The sequence below is a fragment of the Alligator mississippiensis genome, chromosome 2 (genome assembly GCF_030867095.1).
Source record: "Alligator mississippiensis isolate rAllMis1 chromosome 2, rAllMis1, whole genome shotgun sequence".
NCBI classification, from domain to species: Eukaryota; Metazoa; Chordata; order Crocodylia; family Alligatoridae; genus Alligator; species Alligator mississippiensis.
Genome location: NC_081825.1, coordinates 84586165 through 84605614, shown reverse-complemented (window position 1 = coordinate 84605614; position 19450 = coordinate 84586165).

The window sequence follows — 19450 nt, the reverse complement described above, 5'->3', positions numbered from 1 at the left end:
TTCTACTCTTATTTATAGATAAACTAATGAAACCCTTGGTATTTTATTTGTGTTTCTCAGAGAAGATTAGAGTGTCATATTTGAGGTCTTTTCCTGCAGTCTTTGCTAAGGCTGAAATCCAATGCATGATCATGTGCTTATTCCTGGCTTAGAGGCTTATTCAGTATTTGGCTGTGGAAGTAATGCACAATGTTTGCTGATAAATCAGGCCAAAACCTGATATAACAACACCTTTTAGATTGTTAAAAACAGTAGATCACCATAGAAAAGTGAATTTCATAGAACATTCTATGATTCCAGACTATGGAAGAGAGACAAAAGCCTTAGAAATGGAGCAAACCATAGGGAACTTTCACAAAAAAAAAGTAATCATACTGACAAGAAGATTCTTTTTGATGTTGCTTAATGCCACTCATCAACTGTAGCTTCTAAGACAAGGAAATGTACAATGACCTTTATGTTATTCAGTACCATCAGATGCTCAAGTCTTCTGTCTGTCTGTCTGTCTGTCTGTGTTGTTCAAACACAATTTTTCATCAACTTCAATTTGTTATAAATTCCTTCCTCTTCAAAAGATGTCACTGGGATTTTTTTATTTGTTCACTGAAAGGCCTTCTATATTGTCAGGGGAACTTTATAGTTTTGGCATTCCAAGTAGTTGAGTAAAATCTGCATTGTTCAGATTTATGATGTTCTCAGCAGTTTTCCAGAAATGTTTAGCTCTGCAGTATGCTACAGCTCGCCAGCAATAAGGAAATAGCTCCACAAAAATCACAACACTTTTCTGGATCAATCCATGAGGAACTTATTATTATAATAATAATGGGTTAACAAGTTTTTGGTGTCTTCATCAATCCTTTTTTTTTTTTTTTTTTAAGCTTATTAACAAATACTATTGGAGACTACATTAACACTATTGATGAAAAATTGTTAACATCACAAAACCTTTTTTCACACTTGACTTTGCAGACACAAATAACTTCACCATAAAAACGTACTTATTTTCTATGGGCCTTACAAGATGGATTAAAATCCATGTAGTTGATATTTCCTACTTCTGGTGAAATATTTTTAACTTCCTACAGTTTTCCAGCTTTCTTACAAGCTTCAGTCTGGTCTTTATCAAACCTGAGGATTCCCTTCATGTAACCTGCTATTGATTGTGGTAATTTACATGTGGATAAAAAGTCTAGATTTACTGCTCATAGAGCATATACTAGTAGATTTGTCTCGGATAGTATTTTACACAAACATCAACTGTGAAGTGAAATAAAAATTTTGTAAGTGCTGCCAGTGTAGTGAGAGTAACTGAATTCTTTGGTGAAGGCTTTGATAGTCAGTGGGTGTGTCTACATGAGACACTTTACTGCGCAGTAGAACCAATTACTGTGCAGTAAGTGTCCACACCTACACATGCAGATGATTACTGCACAGTAATTAGCTCTAATCTCAAGTAAATTTGTTACCTGCAACTACAAGTAGCAAATTTACTCGAAATTACTTGGTGCACAGTAAGTGCTCCTGGTCAGCCAGGCAGCAGGGGGCAAGAGATTTCTCCCTGCTCCTGCGAGTTGCCTGCTGCTGAGGTGGGCTTCACCACTGGAGCCCAGGTGGGGACAATGTCCCCCTGCCCCAGCAGCAGGGAGCTTCCAGTCCCAGCTCTGCAATTGTAGGGTTGGGAGACCCTCATTTCCCAGCCTGAGCCCCATGGTCATGGGACCAAGGCTGGGAGATCCTTCTCTCCCAGCCTGAGCCCCATGGCATGGATCCTGTGCTGGGCTGGTGCAGGCAGCTGCCAGGGACAGGGAGCAATATCCCAGCCCCTGCCAGGTGACATCCGTCTCCTGGCCCCTGATCTAGCACCCAGGGGGAGCCTACAGCTTCCCCTGGCTGCTGCAGGGGCCCGTGGCAGGTCTGCAGGGCACGGAAGCAGTCTCTTCCTAGGAGCAGCAAATCTGTTCCCACTTCCCTGCACTTGTAGACATGTGTCTGGAAGAGCTTACTCTTGAGTAGTTTGCTCAAGAGTAAACTACTTCCAGACTATTTGCATCTGTAGATGCACCCACTGGGGCACAATCCACACAGCAAACTGAAGCAACTAAGTAGGAAAACTACTTCAGGGAATAGACTTCAAAAGGCACTGAGGGAGGTAAATCTTGATGACCTATGAATCTCTGAAAGATCCTTCATTAGAACCTTATTTTTTCTATAGTGTTCTTGAACAATATACATCCTTCACAACTTTTGGGAGAGAAAAAACAACCTCTTACAGAATCTCAAACATACTATGCATACACTTGCTGCAAGTGTCTTTGATTATGTTGGTGCACCAGTTCTTTTGATCCAGTATTCAAAATATGTTTCTGAACCCCTTCAGATGTACCCGACATATTTCCAGCAAAATTTAAATGACTGAAAAGCCAATTTTAATTCAGCAATATCCTGTCATTTAAGTGTGTTCACTGCTGTAGTTAGCCAAAATGTTTCTTTTGACTTCAGTCAATCCTACCACCATGCCTAAGCTCAACCTTGGGAATCCACACAGCAAATTGCAAAAACTAAGCAGTCCTTGTGACTAGCAGCTGTACCTATGTTTCCTTTTGCTTCTCCAGCCACCAACAGACTTATTCCTTGTTATGAACTGAACTCATAGACATTTCCCTTATAGAGGTTCTTGCCTTGCTATGCCAGATCCCATTTTGCAAGCGTCTTGAAAGGGTCGTGGAAATAATGATCAGTCTGTGATATTCTTTTGATTTTGCTTTTTAAGTGATGTTGGCTCTGACTTTTCTAAAGCTGTTTCAATTCAAGCCTTCTCAGACCTAGAATTCACAATGCCTGCCAATTCTGCATGATGATTCTGATTAAATGTAGTCCCAGCTTTCCTTTTTTTTTTTTTTTTTTTTTTTTACCCCCCCCCAGCCTGGGGGGTGGGTGCATAAATCAACATGAAACGATGCTTGGTCAAAACATGGCTATGATCTGCTCGGTCTCTTAGTGCCCCAGCTGGAGATAAGTGGCATTGAAAAGGGTATACTCCATCTTCTGTAGTCAAGAAATAAATAATCATTATGCTACACTTTGATAAAACAAATAGTTGCAAAATATGCCAGATGTATTAGCTGTCAGGAAATTTCTTTGACCCTGATTTAGAATGGGATTTGTTCTACTAGGGCCTTGTTCATTTAAGTGGAGGGACATTTCTAGGATTGTTTTCAACTATTACTGATACTACAACTACCAATGGTGAAGTAGGTTGCAAAGTATTTGCAATAAATTGAGGCAGTATCAGTAATGCTGCTTCAGACTCAGATGTTGCCAAGTCTATGATATCCAACTTTACCAGACACTGTGACATTTAGTGCATTTATTTTATTCACTAGTCCTCTACATCTACCATAATGACATCATAACATAAACATCAGAATTGTTGTGTCTGACCAGATCCTAATCCTTCACTTGCATGAGGAACTTGTATTTTTAATTATTTGGGTGTTTTTTCCTTCAGAAATAACCACCCATATCTGTTTTCCAACATATCTTGATGCTATCTATTTTAAGCATCTTGGGTCTATTTGTAGCATCCCCATCTGTGCCTTTTAGAAGAATCAAAAAAGACAGACTTCTTACTGGATGCCAATATCCACAGCTATGGGCTCAGATTTGGTATGCCTATGTGCTTCTTGTGAATTGTTGCCTTGGATTCCATAGATTGCATTCACGCAGAAGACCATGCAGCTTTCTGGTTAGCTTTTGGTCTTATTTTAACAGTAGTTCAGTATTGCATTTCTTACATATTTCTAAAGATGAGTATTTTTGCAGCTGTTTGCAAATGCTGACATACAGCATGAATGATTAAACCCCCCCCCCCCCCGATTTTCAAATACTAACATTCCTCCTATGGCTTTATGCCTGAAACAGAAGCAGCTGAATTTAATGAAGATGCTTTTCCTTTGTTCCATGATTATATGGGCACCAGTGGACCAAAACTTTTCCCCCAGTGGATTTGTGTGCATCTGTAATTTCACCTGTGGGTCATGTGTGAAGGACTAAGTCCCAATGCCATTTTGAGGCTTATAAAAACAGGTTATTATCTGGCAGATACCTGTGGTGAATCCTTGCCAAAAGTAGAGGGTGTGTGCCAATATTACTTTCCTTTTTCTTTTGTTTGCCAGTACTTTGAAAGGCATGATTCACTTCCACTCAAACCATCAACTACTAGTCCCTACCTGTGTTATGTAGACAATTTGATAATGTATTCAGATACAGCTCAAAGTAATAGAGACTGAAAGTCATTATTCTTGATATCTGTTCAGCAGCCTACTCTAAATGAAATTGATTGATTGATCTAAATCTAGTTCCTACTGGTCAGTTACAACACTACAACTGGCATTTAACAGAGAAAACAAGGACTACATAAGAAGGGAAAATGACCCACTTACTCGCCCTTTGACATGCTTTCTGCAGAATGACTGAATCCAGAATCCCTAAAACGACACTTCTAAAGCTTGGCCACCTGCCCCTGTGCAATATTAAATAATAGCTGAAGGGAGCCATGACGAGAGTCTACAAATAACTGAAGCATGTGTGCATCAAGGACAGAGAGGGGAATTATTAAAGGTGGCACACAACAATTGTAACTGGCATTAACTGAATAAAATTAAGGAAAGAGAAATTTAGAAATTATGTCAGGAAAAGCTTCCTGACAGTAATGTACATCACAGTGTCAAAGAGCCTCCCAGAAACCATGGCAGAAACCTGTCACTTGAGACTTCTAACTAGACAGGACAAGATATTAACAAATGTACGAGAGAGAGAGATGGGGAAAGATTTATTAAAATCATCCAGTCTACTACCGAGCATTTTCTGAAAGGCATTCAAAGTCAGCTTGTTTTAAACAGAATACACAATAGAGTACCTTTTCACTCAAACCTTGTATATACACAAACAATGATCCTCTCTGACTTTTATTCAAATGATTAATATTTGTAAAGCTCCTCCAAGTATAGTTCTCCTTCACAGGAAGGAGAGAATTAGAGGTGGGGAAAAAACTAACAAAATATTTATCTGGAGGGAGAGGGGTACCCCCTGCAATAGTCATGCATTAGATCAGAGCTGTCCAACCTCCTATCACCAGCAGCCATGGCCTCCTCTGACTTCTCCAGCCATAGGCTTCCCTGCTGCACTGCACTTTGAGCTCCCCCAGTACTGCTTGCTGTGGCCCCTTCCACCACTGCCCCACACATGCAAGTGAGTGTCCCCTCCCACTGTACTGTGATCATATGCAGGGAACCCTGCTCCCTGCCACTGCAGCCACAGGCTTCCCTGCTGCATCACACTGGTCACTCTTGGCCTGGCACTGCAGGCTGTGTTGCATTGTGCTGTGCCACCCTCCTCCATGGGGTGGGGTCAGGAAATTAAAGTAAAAAAAAAAAAAAAAAAAAAAAAAGGAGGGGAAGCCAGAGATGTGTGTTGCAGTGGCAGCTAGAACTATAAGGGAAGTGGTGGCTGTGGAAAGCCTGGGGGGGATGTAGATTAACCCCTCATGGACCACATGCAGCCTATAAGCTGTTAGTTGTGGGCAGCCTTGTGGTAGATGATCATCAGAAGGCTGCAGCTACCTGTCTATGTGCTTGTGACATGGAGTTTTAGAAGGCATTTATAGATGTGCTCTGGGAAGGAGGGGTGGTGCTTTAATTACAGTGGTTCCAAGAGCCACTCCAAAGCACCTGGAGTGTCATGTGTATCAGTGTCCTCATGCTGAAAAATAGTGGTTCAACAAATGAGCTTCAGTTAAGTGCACCTGTTGCCATTTTTCAACACAACTATTCACTGTTAAATGAGCCTAAAGCAAATCAAAGTCCTGTATATTTAGCTGTAAATATGATAATACCTCACCAATACAGGCAAAGAGGCAGTTGCAGTCTTGTCAGCTTCTCAAGGCGTGGATCCATTCACCAGAAGATCAACTGGGCACAGTAGGAGTTAGGGTCAGAATGATTTCTCATTCTTGAAGTGCACCTTGTGAGTTGCTTTGGTCCTCTTTTAAACTTTTCAGTTCAGCATCTTCAAAGCAGTTTTGTATTGGTATAAATCAAGAGGAAAAACCCAAGCAATAATTAACAAGAAATCCTGTTAATCAAAACTGTTCATTACTGGTTATCACAAGCCATGTCTACATGAGATACTGCACAGCAGTAACAAGCTACTGCACAGTGAGTAGTGTCATGGGGCATGAACCATGATGTGATGCTAGTGTGCCTTAGTAATAAGCTACTGAACACTAGTAATGAACTACTGCAGAGTCAGTGTTACCAGGAAGCTGTGTGGAGATGCTACTGCATAGTAACACTGGATACTATGCAGTCACTAGTATCCTTCTTTTGACTTCCACTTCCTGACCCCACCCCATGGAGGAGGGTGGCACAGCACAATGTAACACAGCCTGCAATGCCAGGCCAGGGCTGACCAGTGTGATGCAGCAGGGAATCCCATGGCTGAAGTGGCAGGGAGCAGGGATAACTGTGCAGTCATTAGTATTTGGGTATGCAAGTACTAAGAGACTGCACAGTATCAACTGTGCAGTTAGCGTCTCATGTAGACACAGCCACAAAGTCCCCATTTTTATTGAATTACCTTCCTTAGTAACAGGAAGCTATCATTTTTTATTAAGCTGAATCATATCAACAAATTGATTAACAACCAGGAAAAAAATCACAAAGTTTTTGAGGAGTTATCCTTGGAAGATTAAGGGAACAATGGAGGCAAAACAAGATTAAATCAGGAAAAGACACCTGTCATAACCCATATGGAGAATGTCTCTTCCTGCACATAAATGTGAATTAATTGCAAATAAATATTTACTATAATAATTAGTCAAGGATAGACACTTCACACACTGTCACATTCCAGATACATAGAAGCCTGCTTAAAATCATTATACTTATAGTAAAAATCAGCTGGAAGTGATGCCTCATTATTTCTTTTCAGAAGGTCCAGCTGCAAACTTGCATCCTCTTGCACTATGCAGTTGTCATCAATATTTTGTATTTTAACTTTTGTGAGTAGGCCCAGCTCAGCTTAAACTTCATAGTCATCAGTTTAAACAATGCTATCAATAAAAGGTAGGTGAATTATGTTTGGGTTTGTCTAGATAAGGTCATCTTTGTGCTTCCCAACCTGTGATGAGTGTTACTTGCTGAAAGGTCAGGAACTTGGCTATAATATTCACTAAAAATACTAACAAAAGCCTTATAAATAATACAAAGATATCGAAAAGAAGGAAAAAAAAAAGTGAGGAAAGGAAGAACAGAAGAAAAGAGGAACGGTACTGCATAAAGGAAAACCTGAAAAGTAAGTAAAATAAGCTCTTTCTGAAAGCATAACTGGCAGTACACTCATTTGGTAAAATTCTAAATGAAAGTGAACAGGATATGAACATGATTACCCAGCAGACTGGGTAGCAAACTGGTTCAAGGGTCGCACTCAGAGGGTGGTAGTGGACGGGTCGGTGTCAACCTAGAAAGATGTGGGCAGTGGAGTCCATCAGGGCTCAGTTCTGGATGAGGGGGTGGGCACCCTATCCAAATTCACAGACAACACAAAATTATGGGGTGCAGCTAACACCCTGGAGAGGAGGAACCAGATCCAGGCCGACCAAGACAGGCTGGGGAAGTGGGCAGAGAGCAACAGGATGCAGTTCAATAAGGACAAGTGCAAGGTGCTGCATCTAGGGAGGAAGAACTGCCATCATACCTACAGGCTGGAGGGCGACCTTCTCAGCTCCACTGAGGCAGAAGAAGATCTTGGAGTCACTGCTGACTGCAGGATGAACATGAATCGCCAATGTGATGAAGCAGTTGGCAGAGCCAATCACACCTTGTCATGCATCCATAGGTGCTTCACAAACAAGTCCAGGGAAGTGATTCTCCCCCTCCATGTGGCACTGGTCAGATCGCAGTTGGAGTACTGTGTCCAGTTCTGGATGCAGCAGTTCAAGCGGGATGTGGACAACTTGGAGAGGGTCCAAAGAAGAGCCACTTGCCTGATTAGAGGCCTGCACGGAAGGCCCTACAAGGAAAGGCTAAGGGACCTTAACCTCTTCAGCCTCTCCAAGAGAAGGCTGAGGGGACCTTGTGATGGCATACAAATTCATAAGGGGAGAGCAACATGAAGTAGGCAATGATCTGTTCACCAGGGCACCCCCTGGAGCAACAAGGAATAATGACCATAAGCTACTGGAGAAAAGGTTCAGGCTGGACATTAGGAAAAAGTTCTTCATGGTCAGGGATGCCAGAATCTGGAATGGGCTCCCAAGGGAGGTGGTGCTCGCCTCATCCCTGGGGGTCTTCAAGAAGAGACTGGACAGGCACCTGGCTGGGATCACATGACCCCAGGGTTGGTGTTTCTTTTCTTACTTGCCAGGGGCAGAAGGTTGGACTTGATGGCCCACTGAGGTCCCTTCCAATTCTAGGAATCTATAGTGGTTAAAATATGCTGAAAAATTTGAACAAATATTTCTTGGAAATGTCTGCAGTATCCATACAGCTCTGTAGGAGGCTCAATGGAAAAAGATATTAGGATTTAAAATTTGCTTGCTAGAGTTCTACAAATGAAGACTATGCACTTCTCTTGAGGGTTTTTGGCATTTCACATGCATGCCACTATTATGACCTAATTTTTCCCATGGATACTTTCCTGCAAAAAAAGTCTATTAAATCAATGAAATAGACATGCGATTAATTCGGAACAGAACTGAACCCAACGTTTTAATCTTAAGGAAAAGACAGGAGACTGTGTGATGTAAGAGCATAAAAAAGCCCAAAATTCTTAATACAATAAGTAAAAATTGTGACGAACCCAATCAAACTCAGTGGGACTAGGAATATGCAAAATACATTATATTGTTCAGAACAAATAAAGTTTTAAATTAATTTTAAGGAGTATGTGGGAATGTGATCTGCCCTAATCTGCCATTTATGTTTGAAATCTTTAATTTTTTTAAATAACAAATTCCAGTTTCTATTGCATTTTCTTTTTATAGATCTATATTTTTAGAAGTGTAAATGGCCAAAAAATGTTATTTTATTGAAAAAGAAAATCAACCAACCCTAGATATATAATGTTCTACATAGGAATCTTTGTTTCAACTGTATTTCTTGATATGTTTACAAGTGCATATAGTCACAGAATATTTTTATTTGGAAGCTGTCTGTCTGTATCTTATAAAAACTCAAATTGATATTTACTTGAAACAGGTTTATAACATGACATTCAGAATACCTTATATAAACTCAATCAATCAGAGATCAATAAATAATATCAAGCGCTGCTTTATGGTATTACATCTTTTCTTATAATACGAATACCGTGTCTATGATGGTGACCTTTATAACATGGCAACTTTCTACTGCATTAAAAAAAATTAATGTGCTAATACAAAAGACAGAGTTGTAAATAGGATAGAAGACTTTGAGAATAAGGTTTTTGAATTACCATATTAGCACAAGAAATATGTTTCTCATTTGTAAGTAATAATAGGCCATTATTATCACTATTTTCTTTCTCTCAGCATGTGTTTGTTAACAATTTGGCTTAAGAATCTTAACAGCTCAGTGTTGTAAATTGAAGAAATATAGCTCCTATGCCTAAAGCCTGTAGTGAAGGAGATGGGCAGTGATAAACTTGCCAATATTCATTTACAAATATGTCTGTCTGTCTGTCTGTCTGTCTGTCTGTATAAATCTTAGATAACCATCTCCAAAAGGGCTTTGACCCTAAAATTCACATATTTAATAGAAGATGGGTAAATTTGAGGGCAGGTCTGGTACTTTGTTTTATAACTACTCTATGGTCAATGTTGAAATATGATTGTTTAGCAAGGAGCCAGGTTTTCTACTTCCCATGGAAAAACGGAGAAAACCACAGATTTCCTGTTTTTATTGAATTAAAAAAAACCCATGGATTTTCCCTTTTAGCAAGAAAACCAACAGATTTTCCACTCTTGCAAAAAGCTCTTGCAGGCTGGCACAGTTCCAGCTTGCTAGAGCCGATTGCAAAAAGAGTGGGAAACACCCAGTCCTGTCTGGAGGGGGTGGGAGAGGGAGAAGGGTAGGGCCTGAGGCTCTGAGTCAGCCAAGGCTGGGCTCAGGCTCACTCATCTTCACCCCTCACCTCTGGAGCCTAAAGGTAAGTGGGGCTTGTGGGAGCGAGGAGGGGTGCGCTGGCCCCAAGCGGCACACCTCGGTACCTCCCTTCCCCTTACCTCGGCCCAGGCACCAGCTGGACGGGCGGGGGGGGAGGGGTTGCACGTGGTGGCCACCACTGCACCACCATGCACTGTGCTGCTTTCCCGTGGCTGGCTACACGGCTCCCCTGGCAAGCAGCACAGTGCACAGCAGTGGTCGTGCAGTGGATGCTACCATATGCGAGCTGCATACATACCAGCCAGCTGGCTGAGCAGGCAGCTCTCTGGCTGGCTGGGGGGAGGGGTTGGGGGCTCACATGCAGCTGCCTCCACTAACCACTGCTGCCACCTCATGCCCAGCTACATGGCTCCACAGGCAAGCATGGGTGCGGAGTGGTGGTGTACACTGTGTGCAAGCCTGTGCCACTGGCCAACTGGCACACAGCTGCCACCACTCTGCACCAGCTCCACAGGCAAGAAGCAGCGGTGATGGTGCAGGGCAGTGGTGGTGGCAGTTGTATATCAGCTAGCTGACGGGGTAGAAGGGGAGCGGGTTCACACACTGCTGGCCACCACTACCTCATGCCACTGCTTGCCTGTGGAGCCATGCCCATGGATGGGGTGGGGGGGGGCAGTTTTGCACATGGCAACCACCACCCTACCGCTGAAGCCTATGCTGCCTTCCCATGGCTAGCTGCATGGCTCCACAGGCAAGCAGCGGTGAAGGGTGGTGGCACTGTCACGTATGAGCCCCCACCCTGCCAGCTGGCTGGCACATGACTGGCACCACCCTGTGCCAGCTCCACAAGCAGCAGCGGTGGCGTGGGGTGGTGGCAGTGGCAGCTGTGTGCCTGCCGCTTGATTGGGGGGGGGGGGGAGAGCTCACACAAGGTGGCCCTCACCACCCTATGCCTCCACTTGCCTGTGGAGCCATGTGGCCAGCTGCAGGAAGACAGAGCAAGGTGCAATAGTGCCGTGGCGGGCACCTTGTGCAAACCCTTCTGACTGGCTGATGTGCAGCCCGTAGAGGAGCAACCCTGCCCTTGCCCCTCAGCCCTGCTCCTGGGAGCAGGTACAGGGACTCCCCTGCCCCCCTTCTCTTTCTGCCTCCCCCAGCCCCATCCCTTTTCCTTGCCCTGCCCTGCCCCTTCCCCCTGTAAGTGAATGAGTTAATTTAATGAGCTTGCTTACATTACTGTTGGGATTTGGTGTGTGAGCTAGTTTCAAGGTCCCCACAGGTCTTTTAACTAAGATTTTTCTCAGCACATCTGCCCCATCTCTCCTGCCATGACTTGATGTACCAAAAGAAGGAGGGAGGATTGCTGGCCTAAAATGCTATGACTTCTCTGTACAGACTGTTCTGATTTTTACGGCTCACCAATAGACCAAGGCAATGAGCTGTCTGGCTTGAATTTTGGTTCTGTATATATTATCATACAGTGGATGGCTATCCCCCTGTCCTCAGCCTCCGCTTCCTGGGAAGCGGCAGATTAATTGTCTCCAGCAGTGGGGATCCCCATCTCAGGTTTACCCCTATTTATCCTTAATATTATCCTCAGGTGGGCTGCAGGACAGTGGGTTTTGGGTTTCTCACGGATCCCCAGTCTTGCAACTCCACCACTCAGAGTTAGTCATCTTTGGGCTCTGCAGATTTTCCCAGATTGAGTAACTGGTAGCCTTCTGAGCCCTGCCAGTGTCTTGTTCCTTCTGGATTCAGGTAAGTAGAGAGACTCCTCCAAGCCTCAAAAGGAAAGAGTTCCCTAGTCTCCTTTGCCCCTGCTGGAGCATAGTCCAAGAGGGGTTTTTTTGTCTGTTTACTCCTTCCAGTTCTCTCTCTGTCTTCCTCTCTCTCCTGCAGTTGTTGTTGGGAGTATTTTTAAACTGCTCTGTCACACACCCAGCCAGCTAGAACTGACAGGAGCTTATAAATCACAGTGTCTGTGATCGCCTCATATCCTGTTCTTTCCCTTCTTATCTGCAACGAGGTAAGTGTTTGTGCTCGGAGCAGCTTCTCCAGCACTCCTTATAGTCTTCATGGTCCTTTTCCCAGGTACTCGGAACATCTTTAGGGCGGGCAGCACGATCCTCTGTTCCAGGCCCGCCCCCTGACACACACACCTACCTGCTGGGGTGGGTGTCAGTGTCTGTATGTCTGTTCCTGCATGTGTGGGGCTGGGGGGCACCAGGTAGGGGATTGTGGGGGGCCATTAATTTTAAATTATGGATTTGGGGGTTATGGGGTGATTATTATGGATTTGCAATTTGTAATTGGGGGAAGAAAAAAAAATCATCAGGTTCCCTGTTGTTCAGTCCAGAACTCACTTTTACAGGACATGGACAGGGGTGGGGATGTGGCCACACCACCTTTTGGTTGTACAGTGCCAGCACAGTGATCACTCTTGGTTCACTGGCTTGTTCGCTTGGCTCCCCAGTCAGAGCCAATGCAGATGGTGAATGCCCTGCCCCTTTTCTCCTGCTGCTGAATTCTGCGGTGGGCAAAGGGACAAGGGCAAGTAGCAGTGGTATTCACCACTTGGGTTCTCCAGATGCATCACAACATTGCCTCTGACTAGGAACTGAGCTAACAAGCTGCTGAACTCAGCAAGTATATGTTCCACCCAGCTGAAGGAGATGTGCAACTACACCCCCACAGATCCATCCCAGCTGTAAGAAGTCAGAGGCCAACACTGCAACAGGACTCAGAAAGAGGTTCAGGTTAAGTCAATCTCTAGACCTCATACGGAGGGATCTTGCAGCATCTGCACATTTGGTTCTTACATCTTCCTGTGAAATATGTCACACTGGTCACTATCAGAAACAGGATGACATCCTATCAGACTGTGTCTGATCCAGAACCTATTTCTTTCTAATTCAGAAGTTTCTAAAAAGTATACCACACCAGTCAAACTGTGGTGGTTGCTTAAGCCTTAGTACCTTATTAGGCTGTACCATGAATTAATACAGTTTAATCCATAGTTATGATGTCCCATATCTGCAGCATCTAGCCTTTACAGGACATAATCAATAAAAATATGCATTTACTAAAGAGCCATTACATGAATAATTTGACAGGTTTACCCCCAAACTTTAATCCTGTTAAGAATACTTTAATCACCTTTAAGATAGCACCCCTTATGCAAATACAGTCCTTGTAACAAGCATTTTCAATTTCCCTTTTTTCTTTAATTTGTGTCCTTTTTAATTGTCTCATCTAAATGCATAATTTTTTCCATTAAAAAAGGCTTAAGCAATGATGTGGGAATTATACTCTTCAGGGGCTTTTCACTTTTCAAGTCTAGTCACCTATACATTTTATCTTATTTAAATACTTGAGTGAAGACCTGCCATTAGGAAGACCATAATATATATGACTTGTTATCTGAATACAAATGGAATATAAACCCTTACTTCAAAACTGACTCGTTACTAGGCCTCTAGGAGGAGTTAAAACTTGATTTATATTAAATCCCTGCAGAAGAAAAGGCTGTGACAAATAGTTCTCATTACCTATACTGTGACTACATTTTATCTATTACAAGCTTCAGGGCAGATCATTATACAATTACATTATGCTCATGATAAACTAGGAAAAGTAGAGAAAGTCCAAAAGTGATCCTATAACTTTTTTTTTTTTTTAACTGTGGGTAACTTTATGACATCATTCAGAAAAATGCTGATATTTGCTGTGGGAAGGTATTAATACTAATAACCTTTACAACAGACATGGTTTCCTCCAAACAACTTTCTAGCTGATGAGAAATTAACTTTGTCCTGAAAAGTCATATTGTTGCGAGCCCATCATCCCAGAATCTGGAAGAGCAAAAAAGTTTGAAAATGATTCTCATATATTCTATTATTTGGGGCAAAAAGTATTTTGTCTCTCGTACACATATACATACATACATACACACACACACACACACACACACACACACACACACGTATTTTTATTTTAAAAAATAAATTAATTAATTAAAAAAAAAATCAGAAGAGATTGCATTTCTTGGAAATTTTCCTTAATCTGTATAAGAAACTCTCCTTGTATTTCTCAAAAAGCCTTCCCCCGCCCCCTTTTATTCTCCCTTCCCTTATATTTTCTAATACAACACAGGAGAGAAAGCAAGCAAATATAACATTGAGGAAGAAATGAAGAAAAATTCTGCCAGTTCTAAATGCAATCAGATGCCAAGGAAAGTTAGCAGAGCTGAGTGTGTGGCTTGTGATAATTTTCTTAATTCAATATGAGATGACAGTTCAAATTTGAAATCCACAACCAGCAATTCGTAGACATTATCCTTAGTCAAGAAAGTTTCTGGGAATACTGGGTGTAGGTAAACTGGAATACATCTCCTCAAAAGGTACAAGAAATTAAGACTGCTTGTGAAGAGTAATTTCTCTTTAAAGAAAAAATAGCGAAGCATTTCTTTATCACCTCCTCCCAACACATATACACTATTTATTAGCATTCCAGATCACAGTCTGTCCAAAGAACACTTTCCAACTTTAGATCGGGTTTTGCACTTGCTTTCTCAATTGAAATTCATTCTCTTGGGACCATTTTTGCTCTGTGAGTTATATCTCAATCAACAGATAATTCACCAAGGAGACTCGGTTTGAATTCTTGCTTCATCTAGTCACACTCAATTGAACATAGATGCCTGTGATCATTAAAGGCCACTGTTTCTTCTGACAGTTTCATGGAAGAGGTCCAGAACCACTCATTGTCTGAATTTCATATTTCCCTGAAATTGGAAATGCTCACTGTGCAATGAAATGACCTTTTCCTATTTTACCCCACACATCAAAGATTCCTCTGTAAGGATGACAGCATAATAAAATATAATGGGTCATAGATATGAGATGCTTATTTTAAGTAGTTGAGGGCTGTTCTCTGTGCGTTCCATAGTTCAAAATTTAATGATTTGGAGATCAGGAAATGAGAAATCGTTTTAATCCGAAGAAACCGCACAAGAAATATGCTATTATAAAATAACAACAACACAAACTCAGTCATTTAGCCCTGAAGCATTCCCAAAATACTTTATGAGCAATGGGGAAACCTGGTCCTATCATCTACGTTTGCGGTACCTGCTGGAATTAATTCTCTAGTATAGAACAGAGAATTTGTGAAGCTCATGCAGAGAAATGGTTACCCAAACTTCCTAGAAGAGTGAGCTTGGAAGTTTCATAGTTGATAGGGCCAGAAGTGACCTGAGCAGATCATCAAGTCTGACCCCCTGCCATTGGCAGGAATGAATGCTGGGATCAAATGACCCTGGCTAGGTGATTATCTAGCCTCCTTTTGAAGAACCCCAAGGTAGGAGCAAGCACCACTTCCCTTGGAAGTTGGTTCCAGATCCTAGCCGCCCTGACTGTGAAGTAGTGCCTCCTGATGTCTAGCCTGAATCCACTCTCTATCAGCTTGTGGCCATTATTCCTAGTTACTTTGGGTAGTGCTCGGGGAACAGGGCCTCTCCCATTCTCTGCTGGTCCCCCCTGGTAACTTTGTAAACGGCCACTAGATCCCCTCTCAGTCTTCTCTTGTGGAGGCTGAATAGATTCAGGCTCTTTAGCCTCTTTTCATACAGTCTGACCTGCTGCCCCTTGACCATGCGAGTGGCCCTCCTCTGGACCCTCTCAAGCTAGTCACATCCCTCCTGAAGTGCGGTACCCAGAACTGGATGCAGTACTCCAACTGCGGCCTGACCAATGCTGCACAGAGGGGAAGGACCACCTCCCGAGACCTGCTTGTGATGCATCTGTAGATGCACGACAAGGTGCAGTTAGCCTTACTGAGCACCTTCTCGCATTGGCAGCTCACGTTCATCCTGGAGTCAACAAGGACTCCAAGATTCCTTTCTGCCTCTGTGCTGACGAGAAGAGAACACCCCAGCATGTAGGTATGCTGTTGGTTCTTTCTCCCCAAGTGCAGTACCCTGCACTTCTCAGTATTGAATCCCATCCTACTCTCATCTGCCCACCCCTGTAACCCATCTAGATCTAGTTGTAACCTGTCCCTCCCTTCTAGCATGCCCACCTCTCCCCACATCTTGGTGTCATCTGCAAATTTGAACAAGGTGCTTTTCACCCCCTTGTCCAAGTCGCTGATAAAGATGTTGAACAGTACAGGCCTGAGGACTGAGCCCTGGGGGACTCCACTGCCTACATCCCTCCAGGTTGAAAATAATCCATCCACCTTCACTCTCTGGGTATGGCCCTCTAGCCAATTTGCAACCCATCTGACTGTGTGTGGACAAGGTTGAGATGCATATGGTATCAGCAAGGTGGAGGGCTCTTCCACTGCTGCTGCTGAAGGGGAGATGGGCTAGCCATGACTCCATAGAGCTTTATTTCATCATCAACACTAGGATGGACCTGGAACATTCAATGACAGCAGTGGCATGGAATGGGAGAACTGCAAGGAGCCTCTGGCCTCAGTGCTACCCCACAATGACACTTTTTGGACCTTTTCTCCCATGGAGGCCATTCCTCTCATAACTGGCCAGCATATATCTGTACACTTGGGACTACCATTATCATCATAAGTGTATTTGTCAGTCCTGACACATTCTTAAAATGATATATCAATTGCACTTGAATAAAATTTCCTTAACTGTGTATGAAGAAATATACACAAGCCTAAGAGGAACTATAATAGCACAGATAACAATAATCATAGATGGTATTGTTTTCAATTGATGAAATGCAATCCAAAGCTCTAGGCTTAAAGAACTGCATCTTAAAAAGAGTTCAGACAGACCCATAATCAATATTAAGCATTATACAAAAACTAAATCAATGCCCTCTGCTCTCACCTCAGCAAAAAGACATCTTCCTTATTGAGCCATAAAGCCTTCCCATACAATGGAGATGAACTAAAAAGGGAAATTTCATGAGGCAACTTCTGTTATAAACCAGGAATGGGACAAGGATCTGTACAGGCTTTGAAGTTCCTTGTGTTGATGTTTTAGGACAACTTAACTATGTTATTCTCCAAGGCTTTGAAAGGAGAATAGCAACGTAATAGTTTCCACCCTCTACATACCCCAAATAAGAAATAATAAGAAATTAGAAGTGGAAAAAGCCATTAGATCATCCCAGCTAGGTTTGGATTTTCTGACTTTTCCTTCAAGTTGTTTAGAAAAATCACATGTGGTACTGTTAACAGGGTTAGCATTTAAAGGCATTTCTATACAGCATAACGAAATGTCATGAAGGGATGCCTGAGTTAATTCTACATGTGCTAAGAAGCAGTAGTGTAACTGAGGGAGCAGAGTATGACCAGAGCACTAGCCCTGGGTGCTGTCTTTGTGGGAAGGTGCAAAAATAGTTGAGACTGCAGCAGTGCTTCAGGCACAGAATTGCACTAGTACACCTAAGCAGCAAAGTATATTAGTCTGGTGAAGAACCAACAATATGGCTCTACTGTGTCTAATACCTGAGCTATCTCCTGTATCTGTGCACCCCAGCATTGTATGATGTAGAAGTACTTACATGGATTTAAAGTAAACTCAGGGTTGAAGTGAATAGTAATAAGACTCATACCTTTGCTTGTGCTATTGTTTAGATGAAGAAAGCTTTCTGCAACAACAGTTTACCAAGAGGGCAATGCATCAGTTCACACAGTGAACGCAGCCTTGCAATGAGCAAGGCAAGAAGCTTATTCAATTATAAATGAAATCTTGAATTCTATCAGCTGTAGTACTATCAGGCAGTGACAATCAACTGACTCAAGCTGTGGGAACAGAGCACTCTTGGCAGCAAGGCCCTGCTGGTAGAACTCATTGCCAAGAACAAGATCAGGCTGGGTCTAATTCTCACAGCATCAAGTTGTGAAACATACCTTTTCAACACAGACTTGTTCTAGGATCAGTGTTCTTAAAAGACACAGATACACAAATTCACTTCCCTATACCTTTGCCCTGGAAAGCTGGAGGGTAGAGAGTATAACTCTGCTCTGATGTTTTATGCTCCTCAGGAATATTTGTCCCAGTTATAGCCACTGGTGACTAGTCATTGTCAGAACTGCATTAGTATAAGCCATTAATGTTGGCAGCCAAAGCCACAGTTTGCACTCATGGAGCTTACCCTGGTTTCAGGCACTATTAAAGCTGGCATTATACAGCAGCATTCCTGAGTGCACTGAAAGCTTGCTCCACTCCCTGGCTGCAACTAAGGCTAAATACCAAATGCCAAAGAGATAGGATATATAACTAAGGTACATTTTCACATAACATTAATTTAGATTAATGTAAAAGCAGTTCTTTGCTGATATTTGTGCTGGTTAAAACCTCATACAGAAAAAGTAGCATACTTTGCAGATATTCCAGGTAGATATGCATTTTAATATCTGGGAAACTGAGCTAACTGACAGGAACATAACACAGGAAGTAAAGCAAGTAGGTAAGCAGCTCCACTTTCAGCAGTGGTTAATAGGCCCCAGTGGGTGCATCTACATGTGAAATCAATTCAAAAAATAAGTTCTGGAGTAGATTGATCCAGAGACAATTGCTCCTGGGTGCAGTGTGTGCCCACAACCACAGCAACTTGAGCAGGGGTGAAGCAGCCACAGGCTGGCAGAGGGTACAGGGGGTCAGCCCTGGGCTCCACGTGGCAGCATTGGGTGGTAGAGGGGCTGGCAAGAGCCAGGCATCTGGACTCAGCTGGCTGGGCTGAGTGGGTGTAATTTGCACCAGGTGGTCACTGTTTGTGTGCATTTAATTGCACTTAATGACTCTACCATAAGACAGTATTGCCCCCAACAGGAACTGTGGGTGGAGTTAATTGACTTAATTACTTTGCTATTCCCATAAGCTGGTGGTATAATGTGGGAGGCTGCCCATTTTTGCCCTGATGCTGGGGTGGTATCTGCAGCTCCGATCCTCCCCTACACCACAGCCCAAGTCTTGCAAATGGCATCACAGCTGTTAACATCTCCAGCCCCACACTGGGCCCCCTAATCCTCCTATCTGGACCCCAACTGGATCCTCCAGTCAGGTGGCCTACTCTGCCCTCATTCTGGGCTCCCTGTACTCTTTCCCCTCTAGGGCATGCCCCCCCCAGGACCTTTGGCCACACAGGCCTTGGCCTCACCTCCAAGGCAAGTCAGAACCCCAGGCCCTCAGCACTGGGCATCCCTTGTGGTGGGCCTCTGGCCTTTTTGACCCTTCGGGTTCTGGCCCCAGCATTGATAAGTCGAGGGTGCCTCAAGTCAGGCTTCTTGAGCATCCAGCCCACTTTCATGGGTCAGCCTTCTCAGCCCTA